The sequence below is a fragment of the Oryzias latipes genome, chromosome 12 (assembly GCF_053564925.1).
Source record: "Oryzias latipes strain Hd-rR chromosome 12, Olatipes_Hd-rR_3.1".
In the NCBI taxonomy this organism is placed as follows: domain Eukaryota; kingdom Metazoa; phylum Chordata; class Actinopteri; order Beloniformes; family Adrianichthyidae; genus Oryzias; species Oryzias latipes.
The window spans coordinates 32886831-32898432 of record NC_136248.1 but is presented as its reverse complement, the minus strand read 5'-3'; positions in this window follow the sequence as shown (position 1 = coordinate 32898432).

Here is an 11602-nt window from a genome sequence, read left to right as displayed (position 1 = left end):
AGGCCTGAACAGGTACTCCACCCCCAAAGACCTGAACAGGTTCTCCACCCCTTACAGGCCTGGACAGGTACTCCAACCCCTAGAATCCTGAACAGGTACTCCACCCCCACAGGCCTGGACAGGTACTCCAACCCCTAGAATCCTGAACAGGTACTCCACCCCCACAGGCCTGAACAGATACACCAACCCCCTACAGGCCTGAACAGGTACTCCACCCCCACAGGCCTGGACAGGTTCTCCGCCCCCTGCAGGCCTGAACAGGTACTCCACCCCCACAGGCCTGAACAGGTACTCCACCCCCACAGGCCTGAACAGGTACTCCACCCCCTACAGGCCTGGACAGGTACTCCAGCCCCTACAATCCTGAACAGGTACTCCACCCCCTACAGGCCTGAACAGGTACTCCACCCCCTACAGGTCCAAACAGGTACTCCACCCCCTACAATCCTGAACAGGTACTTCACCCCCACAGGCCTGGACAGGTTCTCCACCCCCTACAGGCCAGGACAGGTTATCCACCCCCACAGGCCTGGACAGGTTATCCACCCCCTACAGGCCTGAACAGGTACTCGACCCCCACAGGCCTGAACAGGTACTCCAACCCCCTATAGGCCTGGTTCCTCCACCCCCTACAGGCCTGGACAGGAACTTCACCCCTACAGGTCCGAACAGGTACTCCACCCCCCACAGGCCTGAACAGGTACTCCACCCCCTAATGGTCCAAACAGGTTCTCCACCCCCTACAGGCCTGAACAGGTACTCCACCCGATACAGGTCCAAACAGGTACTCCACCCCCTACAATCCTGAACAGGTACTTCACCCCCACAGGCCTGGACAGGTTCTCCACCCCCTACAGGCCAGGACAGGTTATCCACCCCCACAGGCCTGGACAGGTTATCCACCCCCTACAGGCCTGAACAGGTACTCGACCCCCACAGGCCTGAACAGGTACTCCAACCCCCTATAGGCCTGGTTCTCCACCCCCTACAGGCCTGGACAGGAACTTCACCCCTACAGGTCCGAACAGGTACTCCACCCCCCACAGGCCTGAACAGGTACTCCACCCCCTACAGGTCCAAACAGGTACTCCACCCCCTACAATCCTGAACAGGTACTCCACCCCCTCAGGCCTGAACAGGTACTCCAACCCCCTACAGGCCTGAACAGGTACTCCACCCCTACAATCCTGCACAGGTACTCCACCCCCACAGACCTGAACAGGTACACCAACCCCCTACAGGCCTGGACAGGTTCTCCGCCCCTACAGGCCTGGACAGGTATTCCACCCCCCTACAGGCCTGGACAGGTACTCCACCCCCCACAGGCCTGAACAGGTACTCCACCCCCTACAGGCCCGAACAGGTACTCAACCCCCTACAGACCTGAACAGGTACTCCACCCCCCCAAGGGCCTAAACAGGTACTCCACCCCCTACAATCCTGAACAGGTACTCCACCCGCCACAGACCTGATCAGGTACTCCATCCCCCACAGGCTTGAACAGGTACACCAACCCCCTACAGGCGTAGACAGGTTCTCCGCCCCCTACAGGCCTGGACAGGTACTCCACCCCCCACAGGCCTGAACAAGTACTCCACCGCCCTACAGGCGTGGACAGGTTCTCCACCCCTTACAGGCCTGGACAGGTACTCCACCCCCTACAATCCTGAACAGGTACTCCACCCCCACAGGCCTGGACAGGTACTCCACCCCCCACATGCCTGAACAGGTACTCCACCCCCTACAGGCCCGAACAGGTACTCAACCCCCTACAGACCTGAACAGGTACTCCACCCCCCCAAGGGCCTAAACAGGTACTCCACCCCCTACAATCCTGAACAGGTACTCCACCCGCCACAGACCTGATCAGGTACTCCATCCCCCACAGGCTTGAACAGGTACACCAACACCCTACAGGCCTGGGCAGGTTCACCACTCCCTACAGGCCTGGACAGGTTCTCCACCCCTTACAAGCTGGACGGGTTCTCCAACCCCTAGAGGCCTGAACAGGTACTCCACCCCCACAGACCTGAACAGGTACTCCAACCCCTACAATCCTGAACAGGTACTCCACCCCCACAGACCTGAACAGGTACACCAACCCCCTACAGGCCTGGACAGGTTCTCCGCCCCTACAGGCCTGGACAGGTATTTCACCCCCCTACAGGCCTGGACAGGTACTCCACCCCCCACAGGCCTGAACAGGTACTCCACCCCCTACAGGCCCGAACAGGTACTCAACCCCCTACAGACCTGAACAGGTACTCCACCCCCCCAAGGGCCTAAACAGGTACTCCACCCCCTACAATCCTGAACAGGTACTCCACCCGCCACAGACCTGATCAGGTACTCCATCCCCCACAGGCTTGAACAGGTACACCAACCCCCTACAGGCGTAGACAGGTTCTCCGCCCCCTACAGGCCTGGACAGGTACTCCACCCCCCACAGGCCTGAACAAGTACTCCACCGCCCTACAGGCGTGGACAGGTTCTCCACCCCTTACAGGCCTGGACAGGTACTCCACCCCCTACAATCCTGAACAGGTACTCCACCCCCACAGGCCTGGACAGGTACTCCACCCCCCACATGCCTGAACAGGTACTCCACCCCCTACAGGCCCGAACAGGTACTCAACCCCCTACAGACCTGAACAGGTACTCCACCCCCCCAAGGGCCTAAACAGGTACTCCACCCCCTACAATCCTGAACAGGTACTCCACCCGCCACAGACCTGATCAGGTACTCCATCCCCCACAGGCTTGAACAGGTACACCAACACCCTACAGGCCTGGGCAGGTTCACCACTCCCTACAGGCCTGGACAGGTTCTCCACCCCTTACAAGCTGGACGGGTTCTCCAACCCCTAGAGGCCTGAACAGGTACTCCACCCCCACAGACCTGAACAGGTACTCCAACCCCTACAATCCTGAACAGGTACTCCACCCCCACAGGCCTGAACAGGTACTCCACCCCCACAGACCCGAACAAGTACTTCACCCCCACAGGCCTGAACAAGTACACCAACCCCCTACAGGCGTGGACAGGTTCTCCGCCCCCTACAGGCCTGGACAGGTACTCCACCCCCCACAGGCCTGAACAGGTACTCCACCGCCCTACAGGCGTGGACAGGTTCTCCACCCCTTACAGGCCTGGACAGGTACTCCAACCCCTAGAATCCTGAAAAGGTACTCCACCCCCACAGGCCTGAACAGGTACTCCATCCCCCACAGGCTTGAACAGGTACACCAACACCCTACAGGCCTGGGCAGGTTCTCCATTCCCTACAGGCCTGGACAGGTTCTCCACCCCTTACAAGCTGGACGGGTTCTCCAACCCCTAGAGGCCTGACCAGGTACTCCACCCCCAAAGACCTGAACAGGTTCTCCACCCCTTACAGGCCTGGACAGGTACTCCAACCCCTAGAATCCTGAACAGGTACTCCACCCCCTACAGGCCTGGACAGGTTCTCAGCCCCCTGCAGGCCTGAACAGGTACTCCACCCACCACAGACCTGAACAGGTACTCCAACCCCTACAGACCTGAACAGGTACTCCACCCCCTACAGGCCCGAACAGGTACTCCACCCCCTACAATCCTGAACAGGTACTCCACCCCCCACAGGCCTGAACAGGTACTCCATCCCCTACAGGTCCGAACAGTTACTCCACCCCCTACAATCCTGAACAGGTACTCCACCCCCCACAGGCCTGAACAGGTACTCCATCCCCTACAGGCCTGGACAGGTACTCCAACCCCTACAATCCTGAACAGGTACTCCACCCCCCACAGGCCTGAACAGGTACTCCATCCCCTACAGGCCCGAACAGGTACTCCACCCCCTACAATCCTGAACAGGTACTCCACCCCCCACAGGCCTGAACAGGTACTCCATCCCCTACAGGCCTGGACAGGTCCTCCACCCCCACAGGCCTGAACAGGTACTCCACCCCCACAGGCCTGAACAGGTACTCCACCCCCTACATTCTTGAACAGGTACTCCACCCCCTACAGGCCTGAACAGGTACTCCACCCCCTACAGGTCCAAACAGGTACTCCACCCCCTACAATCCTGAACAGGTACTCCACCCCCACAGGCCTGAAAAGGTACTTCACCCCCACAGGCCTGGACAGGTTGTCCATCCCCTACAGGCCAGGACAGGTTATCCACCCCCACAGGCCTGGACAGGTTATCCACCCCCACAGGCCTGGACAGGTTATCCACCCCCTACAGGCCTGAACAGGTACTCCAACCCCCTACAGGCCTGGTTCTCCACCCCCTACAGGCCTGGACAGGAACTTCACCCCTACAGGTCCGAACAGGTACTCCACCCCCGACAGTTCTGAACAGGTACTCCATCCCCTACAGGTCCGAACAGTTACTCCACCCCCACAGGCCTGAACAGGTTCTCCACCACCTACAGGCCTGGACAGGTCCTCCACCCCCACAGGCCTGAACAGGTACTCCACCCCCACAGGCCTGAACAGGTACTCCACCCCCTACAGGCCTGGACCGTTACTCCACCCCCTACAATCCTGAACAGGTACTCCATCCCCTACAGGCCTGAACAGGTACTCCACCCCCTACAGGTCCAAACAGGTACTCCACCCCCACAGGCCTGAACAGGTACTTCACCCCCACAGACCTGGACAGGTTCTCCACCTCCACAGGCCAGGACAGGTTATCCACCCCCAGAGGCCTGGACAGGTTATCCACCCCCACAGACCTGAAGAAGTACTTCACCCCCACAGGCCTGAACAGGTACACCAACCCCCTACAGGCCTGGACAGGTTCTCCGCCCCTACAGGCCTGGACAGGTACTCCACCCCCACAGACCTGAACAGGTTCTCCATCCCTTACAGGCCTGGACAGGTACTCCAACCCCTACAATCCTGAACAGGTACTCCACCCCCACAGACCTGAACAGGTACTCCACCCCCACAGGCCTGAACAGGTACTCCACCCCCACAGGCCTGAACAGGTACTCCAACCCCTACAGGCCTGAACAGGTACTCCACCCCCTACAGGTCCAAACAGGTACTCCACCCCTACAATCCTGCACAGGTACTCCACCCCCACAGGCCTGAAAAGGTACTTCACCCCCACAGGCCTGGACAGGTTGTCCATCCCCTACAGGCCAGGACAGGTTATCCACCCCCACAGGCCTGGACAGGTTATCCACCCCCACAGGCCTGGACAGGTTATCCACCCCCTACAGGCCTGAACAGGTACTCCAACCCCCTACAGGCCTGGTTCTCCACCCCCTACAGGCCTGGACAGGAACTTCACCCCTACAGGTCCGAACAGGTACTCCACCCCCGACAGTTCTGAACAGGTACTCCATCCCCTACAGGTCCGAACAGTTACTCCACCCCCACAGGCCTGAACAGGTTCTCCACCACCTACAGGCCTGGACAGGTCCTCCACCCCCACAGGCCTGAACAGGTACTCCACCCCCACAGGCCTGAACAGGTACTCCACCCCCTACAGGCCTGGACCGTTACTCCACCCCCTACAATCCTGAACAGGTACTCCATCCCCTACAGGCCTGAACAGGTACTCCACCCCCTACAGGTCCAAACAGGTACTCCACCCCCACAGGCCTGAACACGTACTTCACCCCCACAGACCTGGACAGGTTCTCCACCTCCACAGGCCAGGACAGGTTATCCACCCCCAGAGGCCTGGACAGGTTATCCACCCCCACAGACCTGAAGAAGTACTTCACCCCCACAGGCCTGAACAGGTACACCAACCCCCTACAGGCCTGGACAGGTTCTCCGCCCCTACAGGCCTGGACAGGTACTCCACCCCCACAGACCTGAACAGGTTCTCCATCCCTTACAGGCCTGGACAGGTACTCCAACCCCTACAATCCTGAACAGGTACTCCACCCCCACAGACCTGAACAGGTACTCCACCCCCACAGGCCTGAACAGGTACTCCACCCCCACAGGCCTGAACAGGTACTCCAACCCCTACAGGCCTGAACAGGTACTCCACCCCCTACAGGTCCAAACAGGTACTCCACCCCTACAATCCTGCACAGGTACTCCACCCCCACAGACCTGAACAGGTACACCAACCCCCTACAGGCCTGGACAGGTTCTCCGCCCCTACAGGCCTGGACAGGTATTCCACCCCCCTACAGGCCTGGACAGGTACTCCACCCCCCACAGGCCTGAACAGGTACTCCACCCCCTACAGGCCCGAACAGGTACTCAACCCCCTACAGACCTGAACAGGTACTCCACCCCCCCAAGGGCCTAAACAGGTACTCCACCCCCTACAATCCTGAACAGGTACTCCACCCGCCACAGACCTGATCAGGTACTCCATCCCCCACAGGCTTGAACAGGTACACCAACCCCCTACAGGCGTAGACAGGTTCTCCGCCCCCTACAAGCCTGGACAGGTACTCCACCCCCCACAGGCCTGAACAAGTACTCCACCGCCCTACAGGCGTGGACAGGTTCTCCACCCCTTACAGGCCTGGACAGGTACTCCACCCCCTACAATCCTGAACAGGTACTCCACCCCCACAGGCCTGGACAGGTACTCCACCCCCCACATGCCTGAACAGGTACTCCACCCCCTACAGGCCCGAACAGGTACTCAACCCCCTACAGACCTGAACAGGTACTCCACTCCCCCAAGGGCCTAAACAGGTACTCCACCCCCTACAATCCTGAACAGGTACTCCACCCGCCACAGACCTGATCAGGTACTCCATCCCCCACAGGCTTGAACAGGTACACCAACACCCTACAGGCCTGGGCAGGTTCACCACTCCCTACAGGCCTGGACAGGTTCTCCACCCCTTACAAGCTGGACGGGTTCTCCAACCCCTAGAGGCCTGAACAGGTACTCCACCCCCACAGACCTGAACAGGTACTCCAACCCCTACAATCCTGAACAGGTACTCCACCCCCACAGACCTGAACAGGTACTCCACCCCCACAGGCCTTAACAGGTACTCCACCCCCACAGACCCGAACAAGTACTTCACCCCCACAGGCCTGAACAAGTACACCAACCCCCTACAGGCGTGGACAGGTTCTCCGCCCCCTACAGGCCTGGACAGGTACTCCACCCCCCACAGGCCTGAACAGGTACTCCACCGCCCTACAGGCGTGGACAGGTTCTCCACCCCTTACAGGCCTGGACAGGTACTCCAACCCCTAGAATCCTGAACAGGTACTCCACCCCCACAGGCCTGAACAGGTACTCCATCCCCCACAGGCTTGAACAGGTACACCAACACCCTACAGGCCTGGGCAGGTTGTCCACTCCCTACAGGCCTGGACAGGTTCTCCACCCCTTACAAGCTGGACGGGTTCTCCAACCCCTAGAGGCCTGACCAGGTACTCCACCCCCAAAGACCTGAACAGGTTCTCCACCCCTTACAGGCCTGGACAGGTACTCTAACCCCTAGAATCCTGAACAGGTACTCGACCCCCACAGGCCTGGACAGGTACTCCACCCCCTACAGGCCTGGACAGGTTCTCAGCCCCCTGCAGGCCTGAACAGGTACTCCACCCACCACAGACCTGAACAGGTACTCCAACCCCTACAGACCTGAACAGGTACTCCACCCCCTACAGGCCCGAACAGGTACTCCACCCCCTACAATCCTGAACAGGTACTCCACCCCCCACAGGCCTGAACAGGTACTCCATCCCCTACAGGTCCGAACAGTTACTCCACCCCCACAGGCCTGAACAGGTTCTCCACTACCTACAGGCCTGGACAGGTCCTCCACCCCCACAGGCCTGAACAGGTACTCCACCCCCTACATTCCTGAACAGGTACTCCACCCCTACAGGCCTGAACAGGTACTCCACCCCCTACAGGTCCAAACAGGTACTCCACCCCCTACAATCCTGAACAGGTACTCCACCCCCACAGGCCTGAAAAGGTACTTCACCCCCACAGGCCTGGACAGGTTGTCCATCCCCTACAGGCCAGGACAGGTTATCCACCCCCACAGGCCTGGACAGTTTATCCACCCCCACAGGCCTGGACAGGTTATCCACCCCCTACAGGCCTGAACAGGTACTCCAACCCCCTACAGGCCTGGTTCTCCACCCCCTACAGGCCTGGACAGGAACTTCACCCCTACAGGTCCGAACAGGTACTCCACCCCCGACAGGCCTGAACAGGTACTCTATCCCCTACAGGTCCGAACAGTTACTCCACCCCCACAGGCCTGAACAGGTTCTCCACCACCTACAGGCCTGGACAGGTCCTCCACCCCCACAGGCCTGAACAGGTACTCCACCCCCACAGGCCTGAACAGGTACTCCACCCCCTACAGGCCTGGACCGTTACTCCACCCCCTACAATCCTGAACAGGTACTCCACCCCCTACAGGCCTGAACAGGTACTCCACCCCCTACAGGTCCAAACAGGTACTCCACCCCCACAGGCCTGAACAGGTACTTCACCCCCACAGACCTGGACAGGTTCTCCACCTCCACAGGCCAGGACAGGTTATCCACCCCCAGAGGCCTGGACAGGTTATCCACCCCCACAGACCTGAAGAAGTACTTCACCCCCACAGGCCTGAACAGGTACACCAACCCCTTACAGGCCTGGACAGGTTCTCCGCCCCTACAGGCCTGGACAGGTACTCCACCCCCACAGACCTGAACAGGTTCTCCATCCCTTACAGGCCTGGACAGGTACTCCAACCCCTACAATCCTGAACAGGTACTCCACCCCCACAGACCTGAACAGGTACTCCACCCCCACAGGCCTGAACAGGTACTCCACCCCCACAGGCCTGAACAGGTACTCCAACCCCTACAGACCTGAACAGGTACTCCACCCCCTACAGGCCCTAACAGTTACTCCACCCCCTACAATCCTGAACAGGTTCTCCACCCACCACAGGCCTGAACAGGTACTCCACCCCCCACAGACCTAAACAGGTACTCCTTCCCCTACAGGTCCGAACAGGTACTCCTCCCCCACAGGCCTGAACAGGTTCTCCACCCCCTACAGGCCTGGACAGGTCCTCCACCCCCACAGGCCTGAACAGGTACTCCAACCCCTACAGGCCTGGACAAGTACTCCACCCCCTACAATCCTGAACAGGTACTCCACCCCCACAGGCCTGAACAGGTACTCCACCCCCTACAGGTCCAAACAGGTACTCCACCATCTACAATCCTGAACAGGTACTCCAACCCCCTACAGGCCTGGTTTTCCACCCCCTACAGGCCTGGACAGGAACTTTACCCCTACAGGTCCGAACAGGTACTCCACCCCCCACAGGCCTGAACTGGTACTCCACCCCCTACAATCCTGAACAGGTAGGTACTCCACCCCCACAGGCCTGAACAGGTACTCCAACCCCCTACAGGCCTGGTTCTCCACCCCCTACAGGCCTGGACAGGAACTTCACCCCTACATGTCCGAACAGGTACTCCACCCCCCACAGGCCTGAACAGGTACTCCACCCCCTACAGGTCCAAACAGGTTCTCCACCCCCTACAATCCTGAACAGGTACTCCACCCCCACAGGCCTGAACAGGTACTCCAACCCCCTACAGGCCTGAACAGGTACTCCACCCCCTACAGGTCCAAACAGGTACTCCACCCCCTACAACCCTGAACAGGTACTCCACCCTTTACATGTCCTAACAGGTACTCCACCCCTACAATCCTGAACAGGTACTCCACCCCCACAGACCTGAACAAGTACTTCACCCCCACAGGCCTGAACAGGTACACCAACCCCCTACAGGCCTGGACAGGTACTCCACCCCCCACAGGCCTGAACAGGTACTCCACCCCCTACAGGCCCGAACAGGTACTCCACCCCCTACAGACCTGAACAGGTACTCCACCCCCTACAGGCCCGAACAGGTACTCCACCCGCCACAGACCTGAACAGGTACTCCACCCCCTACAGGCACGAACAGGTACTCCACCCCCACAGGCCTGAACAGGTATTCCACCCCCTACAAGTCCAAACAGGTACTCCACCCCCTACAATCCTGAACAGGTACTCCACCCGCCACAGACCTGATCAGGTACTCCATCCCCCACAGGCTTGAACAGGTACACCAACACCCTACAGGCCTGGGCAGGATTTCCACTCCATACAGGCCTGGACAGGTTCTCCACCCCTTACAAGCTGGACGGGTTATCCAACCCCTAGAGGCCTGAACAGGTACTCCACCCCCGCAGACCTGAACAGGTTCTCCATCCCTTACAGGCTCGAACAGGTACTCCACCCCCTACAATCCTGAACAGGTACTCCACCCCCACAGGCCTGAACAGGTACTCCACCCCCTACAATCCTGAACAGGTACTTCACCCCCACAGGCCTGAACTGGTACTTCACCCCCACAGGCCTGGACAGGTACTCCAACCCCCTACAGGCCTGGACTTGTTCAGCACCCTCACAGGCCTTGACAGGTTATCCACCCCCTACATGCCTGAACAGGTACTCCACCCCCTACAGGCCTGGACAGGTTATCCACCCTCTAGAGTTCTTTCAATGCCAGAGATACTGGAGGTATGGTGTCTTTTTGCTGATTCACTGTCCAATGTTTGATGACTGACTGTTTGGATATTTTTTATGTCGCACCCAGTAGTATGTATCAAGTTGAACAACTGTGTCTTGTAAAAAGATAGTGTGTGTATGGGGGGGGGGTTGCCTGTTACCCCGCACAGAGGGTGACACACAAAGCTCCAACCCCCTTTTTTTTTTTTTTTTTAACTTGTTCTGTCCAACAGCTGGGCAGACAGACGAGAGCTGAGGGCCTCTTGTGTTGGACATATTTTGCTTTAACAAGAGGGGTTATTAATCTTCTGACAAACCAAAGGTATGTCTGAATAAACCCCTTTTGTAATTGAGGCCAAACTTTATTAATTTCAATCATGTCTGAAAATCTTTGGTGTTGGACCGGACGGAAAAGGAAAGAGGGGAAGAAGAGAGAGGGACGCTAGAGAGAGGGGGCGGTAGGGGGTGATAATAGGAGGGGAAGGGGGATAAGACTATGAAGCAGCATAGAGCAGACAGGTTTACTGGTTGTTAATCATTATGGTAAGGTTCAAATGCAGTACAAAAAGGGCGGGGCCCGTCTACACACACACTCAAATGTTATCAACACACCAACCAACCCCCTTTTTTGAACACAAGCTGTTGTCATGTCTCTGTAGTCAAGGACAGTCAGAGTAACTTTCATAATCGGAGGAAAATAGGGAATCAAACATCCGATTCTTCATTTGAATCTAAACTTATGACATTTTTCAGGTTTCAATAAATCGAAGTAACCCCCCACCCCCAGTGTGACCTGATTCAAAAGTAGCTGGGAGGAAATCCACTATCTTATCAGTGTGAGGCCTTGGCTTTGTTTGGTGAAAACAGTACGTGATCTGGGGCCCAAATCAGGACAAGGTTCTGGTTCAGTAATGGTTTTCCTTCCAGAGTGGCTTCAACTGTTCACAACATGAAACACATCGGCGATGGGTACCAGCAGAGAAGAAAAACTAGGCGTGGCATTTGCGGTTCTGGATCGGTTCTCAGGCTTCAAACTGGGCTTTATCAGGGCTCCTCTCCAATCTGGCTCCGGCTCCAAGATAACAAA